Genomic DNA, 10,346 nt, shown 5'->3' with positions numbered 1-10,346 from the left:
CTGTAACATAGTTTCTAGATTCAGACTGCTTCTTCTCTCTCATGAGATAATGGCCAAGAATTCACCCCTCAAGTTACCCAGGGCCTCATTCAGGCTCTGCAAATACCCTGACATTTTCATATCCAATACCATGCACAGTCCTCTAGCAAAGTAGAATGCACCAACAGAACCCTAAAAGAAATACTAACCAAACTTACTCTGGAACTTCATCTCAGCTGGATTAAACTTCTACCTCTAGCTCTTCTCCATCTTCACTCTATGCCTCCAAACTCTTCAACCTTTCTCCCTCTGAATTGATGTCTGGGATATCCCTTCTTTGCTGCTGTAGGGAAGATGGGGAGGCTGAAGGACATGGGGGCAGCAGTGGTGTTGGAATGAGACCTCCGGGCTGTAGCAGGAGCCAGGAAGAGCAGGACGACCATCAGCTGGAGTACCACCATCTGATGTCACAATAGCACACACTTGCAGCTCATGTAGCCAGGGCTACTCTTATCAGGAGGGTTTAGCTCCCATAGTTTGTGTTGCCAAATCCCACATACAAGTGTGTAGAAGGCATCCTCCACACCCTGCCGGTGTTTCGATGTAGGGGATGCCATAACTGCAGGCAAGGTCCTTGGCCTGCCAAGATTTAACAGTACGAGCGGCCAGGTCACACTTGTTCCCCATCAGCACCACTGGCACATCATCTGAGTCCTTTATCCATTTCGCCATGGCGGGTAGCAGCTCGCTGGAGGCGGTGCGGAGAAAGATCCGGAGCCTGCAAGAGCAGGCAGACGCCGCAGAGGAGCGTGCGGGCAGCCTGCAGCGCGAACTGGATCAGGAGCGGAAGCTGCGGGAGACCGCTGAAGCTGATGTAGCTTCTCTGAACAGACGCAACCAGCCGGTGGTGGTGGCGCACGCCGGTAGGATTTGCTGAAGTATAGGCGGGACAAGGAGAAGAATTCTGGGAAGTGGAAGGCTGAGAGAGGGAGACACTGCCAGCCGCCACCATGACAAGCCACATGGGAAGATCCCGGTAAGCCACGAGCCATGTGGCAAGGTATAGATTAATGGAAATGGATTAATTTAAGATATAAGAATAGTTAGCAAGAAGCCTGCCACGGCCATACAGTTTGTAACTAATATAAGTCTCTGTGTTTACTTGATCCGGTCTGAGTGGCTGTGGGACTGGCGGGTGAGAGAGATTTGCCCTGACCGTGGGCCAGGCAGGAAAACTCTAGCAACAGATGTTGTTAAAGGACTTGGTGCTGTTGATAGCAAACACACAGAGGAAACCCTCCCCTGTGTGGATGCATTGGTCCCTTACTGCTTCACATTCCTCCTGACCCACTATGCCTAGGATGTTCAGCAGACATGCTTCCCCATCAATGACCACCTGTTTCCGATAGAAATCCTCTATGATGGGGTCATATTCATCCACAAAATGATTCTGGATCAGCTGGATGGTCAGAGCACTCTTTCCCACACCTCCAGCACCCACCACTGCAAGCCTGTATTCTGTCATCATTTTTTGTAGGGACTGTCACTCCAGGAGCTCCTGCCCCACAAGGAGCATGAAGGAATGGCTGGGGAGCAGAAGGCCCTGACTGGGACCCAACACTGGTGTTCTTGTAGCCCTGAGGCCAGAGTGTGATGGCCTCAGGGTGCAGAATAACTGAATATGGGTGCTAATTCTCTCTTTTGTTCTATTAAAACAAAAACATATTTAAATTTAACAGCTATTTATCAGAGGATATTTGGCTCTGGGGTTAACTCCCTGCATTTGTAAAGAGGGTACCTTTAGAAAGGGTTGGCATGCCTTGTATGGACTATCTTTTAAGGTCAATATCCTAAATCCCCATGCCAGCTCATCAGCTTGGCAGTTTCCCTTGGACAGAAATCCTGGAAGCCTAGAATGCCCCCTCATATGTTGTATGGGCATTCCCATCCCTCCAGTAATCCCTTGAGGGCAACCATGAATGGGGAAATTAACTACATACTCTGTTGGACTCTATCTATGAACTCTGGTGGGGGTTTGTTGGTTTTTTGTCTTATCCGTACTATGGGAGATTTGGTAGGCCCTTCATCTAAATTGTCCCAGGCTACAAGCCCCATTTGTCTAGCCTGATCTCAGTAAGGACCTTGTACAACCACCTGTTGGACCCCTGTAAAGTACCCTTCAGCTGTACATGCTAGCATGCCATAGGTGATAGGGATGGGGGGTTGGCCATCTGATTGGCCTCTGCCCTGGTCCAGCATTCCTCCTTATCTTTAGCCTCCCAGGGGTACCACTCTAGAGGTCTATTAGGGCTGGGGGTCAAGATTTTCCCTGACCCATGCCTCCCAGTGAGGGGCCGGTTGTAGGGGTCCATACCACAGATATCTCCTTAATGCCATGTATGGTGTTTGAGCGGCCTCAACCCCAGAGTCCCAAAGTGGAGGGCCAGAATCCTTTGAGGTCTAGGGGTTGGGCACAGTGATTTTTACTTTTGCTTTAACCTCTACCATATATTTGTGAATCTCGTACGCTCCTTGCCAAATTTGGCCCAATTATTTTTTTTCTTTACTCTTGGAACCTTCCCCATTCCTTTTGACCCCTGGGGAGGCCCCTATTTTCCTTTCTTTCTTTTCTAACCCTTGGGGAGAATCATTTTCCCTCTTGGACTCCTGAAAAGGGGGTGGCAGAGAATCTGGGTAAAAAGCCACCTTAAAGGCTGTGATAGTGGGGTAGAAGCCCAGGGGCAGCAGTATGCCGAAATGTTTCTCCTTTTCGCTTGCCATCTTTTCCATTTGGGCCCAAGTGCTGCAGGAGAAAAGGTTGGTACTAGGCACCCAAAAGGCAAGGTGAATTATAATCTCCCAGGTGGCAACAATATTACTTTTAGAAATTTCAAGCCCTCTAGACTTAAACATATAATGCTGGACCTTGAGAGCTGGCTTATCACTTGAGGAGGTTGCATTACCCATACTGAGGGTTTCACTTACCCTGGAAGACTGCTTGGCCTTGGCTGAAGTACTTCAAGCCCCACGTTAGGGCGCCAGCTGTGGGGACCTGCCCCACTGGGAACTTAGGTCACCTGTGAAGAGGTGGGCTGGAACCGAGGAAAGGTAAGTGCACGCTGCTTGCCAATTCCCCAGCCTCCCTCTTGCCCAGAGACAATCAGATGCCGTGGGGTGTCAAGTCAAGCAAGAACTCATTTATTGATAAGCAATAAGCCTCTTTTATACCAGAAAACCTCAAAACCCCAGGAGGGGGTGAAGGAACCAACCAATCATTTTAAAGGTCACCCTATTTACAAGTTGTTTATGCCCTGACATCATCTCCTGTTTTTAGTATCTTATCTTAGCATAAATAACTTGAGCTAACTTTCTTTTTCACCATTCATCTTTAATCTCCATACAAACAACCCAAGCTTTCTCTTAGCCATCCTTTGTATCTATTCTCTGTACAAACAGTATAAACTAACTTCCTCTGGTACTATTTGTATCCACTCTCTGCACAAACCGCTTAAAGCTTAAGCTCTATTTATCTGAATTTCTCTTGGTACCCTCTTTGCGGCCCATGTATGCCCCATACTGCCTTATATTCCTTTCTCTGTCCAGCCATATTACTTCCTGTCTCAACCTCCCTAGGGCTGAGATTAAAGTCATGTGTGCCTCTCAAGGACTGGGAGCAAGGGCATGAGATCACAAGTGCTGGGGTTAAAGGTGTGTGCCACCACTGCCTGGCCTCTATGGCTAACTAGTGGCTGGTTTTGCCCTCTGGTCTTAAGGCACACTTTACTTGTTAGAACATACACAAAATATCATCACATAGACTTATCTTCAGGCTCACTGTGCTCATAGCAGGAAGGTAAATAATCCTTGTTCTGTGTAGAATGCAAATCCAGACAAGACAGGCAGAATTTTGGATGGAACGAGTGCTTATAAGTGGCAGCTGTTGCTGCTGCAGACACCAGCAGAAGAAGAATATTTAGAAGGTGCTGCCTCCTCAAGGGATGCATGATCTGACATTCTGGAAATCCTCACCAAGTTGCGCAGTTTTTATCAGCACCCTCTCTTCATTGGCAGAAACACGCAACTAGCACAGACTGCTGCTTCGGAAGTAGAGCACTGGCTTCCAGCTCATTTGACTACATCCCAGTCCCAGTCTCACTAACTACAGCTTCGTGTTCCCTCCCCACAGCTCCCAGCACTCAAAAGCACACTAACATGTTTTCTTTTGTACACATGGGAAGGAATGCATGGTTGTTGATGCCAAAAACAGCCACCAGTGGGATTTAGTCATCTTATCCAGAAGAGTTAGGGATTGCACCTCAGATTCCAATACATGAGTCTATGCGTCAATCTTTAATAAAAGAAAGGAAAGGAGGGAAGAAGAAAGGAAGGACAACGGGAGGGAGGGAGAGAGGGAAGGAGGGAGGGAGGTGGGGTAGGAGGATGGGAGGGTGGGAGGAAGGGATGGATGGACAGAGGGAGGGAGGAAGTCTGGAATATAAGGTTTCCCTGTGCTTGTTGTTTCTCATCTATTTTAATGGAAGTTACATTTTGAATGACAATGATTCTATATAATATCTTGCAGTTTTCTCAAAATACTCAGGTAAGAGGCAATATGTTGAACGGTTTATACACATTGATAGGACCAATGCTTGAATCAACACTGAAAACATTGTGAGCCCGAGGAAGTTAAGGTTTGAAGGGTTTTCATGACTTGTCAAATGTTGCATAGCTAGAAGGGATAAAGTTCAGTTCAGGTCTTTCTCATTCAGAGCCAGAGTATGTGTGAGAGTTGAGGTGCATGCTTATGCACACATGTGTGGAGGTTGGAGGCGGGTACCGAATACCTTATTTCATGGCTTGTCAACTCCTTGTGTGAGATAGGATCTTTTACTGAACCCACATTTCACTGGTTCAGGGATTCAGATGGGGAGGTGGCCAGCAAACCCCAGGAATCTTATCTCTACTTCCCCAGCACTAGGGTTATAGGCAAGAACCTCCACACACAGCTATTTTTACACAAGTACTGGGTAACCAACGTCAGGTACACATGCTTACATACTGAGTCATTTTCCTAGTTCCAGATTTTCGTTGTTTTTTTTTGTTATTGTTGTTGTTTGTTTTGTTTCATTTTGCTTTTTTTCTCTAATATACAGTACTCAAACAATGTGATCACTTATATATGACCTTCATTTTTTAAAGCACAATTTGCCAATCAAATACTCTGCAGTCTTCCCATTGCCTCAAAGATGGATGTCACATGTCTATGTCATTTATAGGTTTAATCCAAACTTTGACTCATTGAGTTATCTGTTTTTTTTTTTTTTATTTCACCAAGCAACCAGCAACTGGCATTTCACCAAGGGCACTTCAATCTCTTGTGTGGGTACCTGTGATCCACAATTCACTCAGCACTGGAAATGTGTTAAATCAAATCCATCACGTGACAGGATGAATTCCAGAGGCTTCACCAAGGGCAGTTTAAATGTAGCAAGTATTAGGGAAAACATGCCATTTTAGGGATCTCTGTTAATATATAAATTTTTTTCATTTAAAAGTAAGAGCTATGTTCAAATCACCTACACTATCAAAGTAATTAAATGTTTTGCCTAAGTTAAACAATTGAAAGAGTATACTTTTTAGAGCTTATTGGCTTGAAATTTTTTTAAGTACACACTGTATGTTAGATGTGGAGAAATTCATAGTAGAATTCTTTAGCTCATATATTAAAACATATATCAAGATGCCACTATTTGTACAGGTCATCTTTTTAGAAATACTCTCACTAATGGTTATGCTTGATGCAAGAAGGTCCAGAGAACTACAAAGAAAGAAATTAGAAAGTCAGAGATGTCATCCAGGGAGGTAAACTGATCTCAGCTGACTTGCACAGTCATGTTACAATTACAGTTTTCAATCATAGTCTCATAAATTACCTGATTATCATTCTGAAAGTAAACTTGCTTGACTGTGGTGATAATTACAGAGGCAAGAGTGTTGTAGTTAGACCTACTCTTTGTCGTACCTGAAACATTTATCTCTTATTCAGACCCTGTTTATGTGGAGGTAAGATGCTCTTTAAATGGACATCATAGCCAGTGTCAGAGCAAATGATAGTGATTGTTTTTAATAAACTCTTTGAAGGATGCTATCCGTAATGTAGGAGATATCAGCGTAACAACTAAATGTGATGGTCAGTACAACCTTGCTGATTGTTTAAAGTTTTATTAGCATATATTAATGATATAGAATAATGCATTTAATTATAACATTTTATTATGTGCATAGGATGAATTTGATCATATTCACGGCTCCATTGCCCATTCTTGCCCCTCCATCCAATCACACAGATCTTTCTCTTTCCAACTTGTCTACCTTCTACTTTGACATTAAAAAGGGTGGCGAACCAATGCAGTGTGTGAGAGGCATGGCCAGAAGGGCTGTTTCCAGGGACATGGAGGAAAGCAGCTCCGGAAGGGCTTACATCCCCTGGAAGCCTATCATCTCCTGGGTGTGTAGCATACACTGGCTGTATGTCGTGGAAAAATTGCCTGACTTGAAGAGGGCTATGGAACAGCTCACTGTTGCTATATTGCTGTTAGATATACCATCCTGTTAACTCGTGAGAAACAGAAATGGAAGGCCTAATTTTGAAATGTAATTTGTTGGAATAATTATAAAAAAAATTAAAATTAATTCCTTTACTCTCTTTAACTGATTAGCACATTCTACCTCACCTGCCCCATATAAGTGGTTCTTTAAATATGCTTAATATGTAATGTTAACTTTATGTTTTATGAAAAAGCGGTGTTTTGCTTGTGTATTTTAAACTTAGGCAAATAGTATATTGTTGAGCAGCATATGTTTATATGTTTATACTATGCTTATACATCACTTATAATTTAAGGCTCATTTTCATTTCTGCAAATTTTTGAACTCTACTGGTTTTAATTGCTACTTAAAACTAAAAATTTCACCATGCGTTCTCCTGGTTTCAATCCCCATATATACAGACTCTCAGTAGGTAATTTTGTGTCTGCTCCTTTAGAGACCTGTGTGAGAATTTATGTGACATATGTATATACATATTTATAGGTCTACAATTGAGACGAAAACCCAGTAAAGGCTTAAGCATTGAATCTACCTGCTCATGCAACTCTAAATCTGCACTCTGATATGATCTATGCCCTTTTTTCTCATTTTTTCTTGAGTATCATGACATGGTGACTGAGAGTCTAGTGCTTTCCACCCTACAATGACTGTTATAAACCTTTTACTTTTCAAGTTTTTGAATCTTTGTGTGTGTGTGTGTGTGTGTGTGTGTGTGTGTGTGTGTGTGAAAGCATACACATGAGCATAGCACTTATGTCTATACACAGACTGAAAAACGAGATTGGTCCCCAGAACCTGTGAAGGAAGGAAAAAACTTACTTCTGAAAGCTGTCTTTTCATTTGCGTGTGTGTTGTGGCACAAACTACACACACACACACACACACACACACACACACACACAGAGAGAGAGAGGGAGAGAGAGAGAGAGAGAGAGAGAGAGAGAGAGAGAGAGAGAGAGAGAAGTAAGCTTTAGTTAGTTGTCTGTTGTTGTCATAAGTACTACCACAAAGAATAGTTAAAGTAATAAGATTTACTTTGGCATACAGCATCAGGGGGATAGTGTCCATCACATGAGGGAGGCACGGCAGCAGCAGCAGGAGACTGGCTGGTCACATTTTATCCGTTTACGGGAACTGAGGTGAGACTACAAAGTCTCAAAGCCCAGCTCCATGATGGACCTCCAGCAAGGCTGCGTATTCTAAATGTTCTATAACCTCCCCAAACAGTACCACCAACTGGCAACCAAGTGGTCTAATATGTGAGCCTATGGGGGACATTTAACATCCAAACAACCAAAATAGAATAAGAAAGAAAATGATGCAGAATGCCATGAAATTAATCTTGTGGTATCTTTTATGCTCTTTCTCTGACTGGCTATGCTCCCTAATCCCCCCTAAAACAAACAAAGCATACTTTGATTGGAAAATCACAGAGCAAGCTAGATGATCCTTGAACTCAAATCTAAACATACATTTACTATTTTAAGGGGAGTTAATGTTCTTAAGCTAAGAAATTACTAAGCAATTACTGGCTAAGCCAAGGAAACACCAAATTGTAATTGCTTGGTTCAATTACATTACACAGATGAAACCAGGATGTATGTATAGAAAAAAGTGACTACATTTTGTGGAGCCTGTATGGACTTCTTTCTTTATTTGTTTTTAATTGTTCTTAATACCCAGCACATCACAGATCTTTTATTTCTTGGTGGGGTTTGGGTTGAGGTTCCCCCTACTTTGTGTGTGTGTGTGTGTGTGTGTGTGTGTGTGTGTATGTGTGTGTGTGCACGCGCATGTGTGCACATGTGAATTTGTAAATGTTTGTAGAGGCCAGGTGACAATTAACAAGTTTCATCAATCCTTTTTATATTTTTGAATCAAGATCTTTTACTGACCTGAAGCTCAATAAGAAGACTAGATTTGTTAGATGGTGAGTTCCAGGTACCCACCTATTTCTCCCTGTATAGTGCTATCACACCCTGACTTTTTTTAAAAATGGATTTTGGATATTGAACTTAGGTCCTCATGCTTTACCAATGAAGCTGTCTCCATAGCTGCAAACACAGGATATTCAGCTAGTAAATTTTGCATTCCCGTCTTAGTTCAGGCTAGTAAACATAACATTAATCAAGTTTCCCAACTATGTTAATCTTCTAGTATAACCCAGCTCACATGTCTGAGTCATTGATATTTGCTATACAATATTTTTGTTTAGTGCAAATAAATGGGTCTGTGGCCCAGAACAGGCAGCCAATAAATGTTAGCTCACTTCCTATGATAAACAGCAGTCTACCAAGTCTCTATCTGTAGGAATGGTGATTTTCATGCTTATGTCCTAGTGATTGCATAAGATGTTCTGCTGATTGGACAACTTCTGGTGAACTATAAGACTGGCTAAATTAAAATAAAAATAACTGTTTTTGAAATCTTATTTTGTGCCAGTAAAAAAGACAAAAAGACCTAATAGGTGGCTCCTCAGCAAAGTGCTAATCTCACAAGCATAAATTGCATTACTATAATTCACATTAAATAAAGCTGGCTGTTGTGCCACACACGTCACTGGGGACATAGACACATGCAGATTCTCACTCAGCTTAGCCTACTTCAAAAACTACAGGTTAGTGAGAAACCTCCCAGAACACAAAGTGGACATCATCGCATGATCAACACCCAATTTTGCCCTAGGAACAGCAGGTGCACACACACACACACACACACACACACACACACACACACACACACAGGGGAGGGCAGTTGGGGTGGGACAAAAAACATACACACAACACACACAAACATGCACACACATTTAAAAATGGACAAAAAGTTAAGCTAGTAAAACAAAATAGAGAAATAAATAAGGTTGGTGAAATCTAAGGCCAGCTCTTCCTTCACAGACACATTCCACAGCACTCCAGCCTCCAGAATTTGGGAACTGACTTGAACTTCATCTTGAGTGTCTAATGCTTTTTGAAATGTTCCATGCTATGTAAACCGGGACCTCAAAAACATGAGTACATTTTTTCAAAGTACCAAATAATGAACTCAAAGAACTCAACAGAATTATGGCCATTTTTATTAAGTGATTCTCAGCAACAGCCAGTTAGTAACCAGTGGTCCACCACTCTCAGACAAGTAACAGCTGCTTATACTTATTCACTGAAGGAAAAGTATTGACTCAGGACTGCCGAGACCAAGTTCTCAGCACAAAGGAGATTTATTTGCCCCAGAGGGACAGAGGGTAGGAAATAAACAAACACAGGAGAGAGAGGATGAGGGAGAAGGGGAAGGGAGCAAGGGAAAGGTGGCAGGCGAATTTATCCCAGGGGAAAAAGGGCTATCTCTGGATAAAGGGAGACAGACATGGCACACAGGAAAATGGCGGTTTATAAAGGTAAAAGGAGAAACCCTGTGTTAGGATGAAATGTGTAATCTTATTTGACATGTTAATTAGGGCAATCAAAGGGGGCTTTTGATTGCTGGACTTTAATACTCTAATAGCTGGACCTTAGTAGTCAGCCTCAGAAGGAGGAAGTGACCAAATAAGGGAATGGACCTTGGGGAATAGTTTAGGAACATAATCTAATGGTCTTTAGCAAGGCAGAGGGAATAAAGGAGAAGGGCGAGACCTGCCAGAGCCAGGCCCACCACTCCTGAGATGGCCAGAGTCCCTTCATACACAACAAAGAGAAACAGAGTCCTATGCTCAAGGATGTGGTGACTAAATTCTAAGCGACACACTCTTCTTGTGTACTAAACCT

The 10,346-nt window shown here is 42.8% G+C and overlaps 1 pseudogene; it reads right to left on the bottom strand.

Annotated features, from left to right (window-relative positions):
* Nucleotides 1-446: 446 nt before the first annotated feature.
* On the bottom strand, nucleotides 447-1,504 carry LOC131924970 (GTPase HRas-like; annotated as a pseudogene).
* Between the last annotated feature and the right edge of the window lie 8,842 nt (nucleotides 1,505-10,346).

This window comes from Peromyscus eremicus, chromosome 15 (genome assembly GCF_949786415.1).
Source record: "Peromyscus eremicus chromosome 15, PerEre_H2_v1, whole genome shotgun sequence".
Classification (NCBI taxonomy): domain Eukaryota; kingdom Metazoa; phylum Chordata; class Mammalia; order Rodentia; family Cricetidae; genus Peromyscus; species Peromyscus eremicus.
This window is presented reverse-complemented; position numbering and strand designations above follow the sequence as displayed.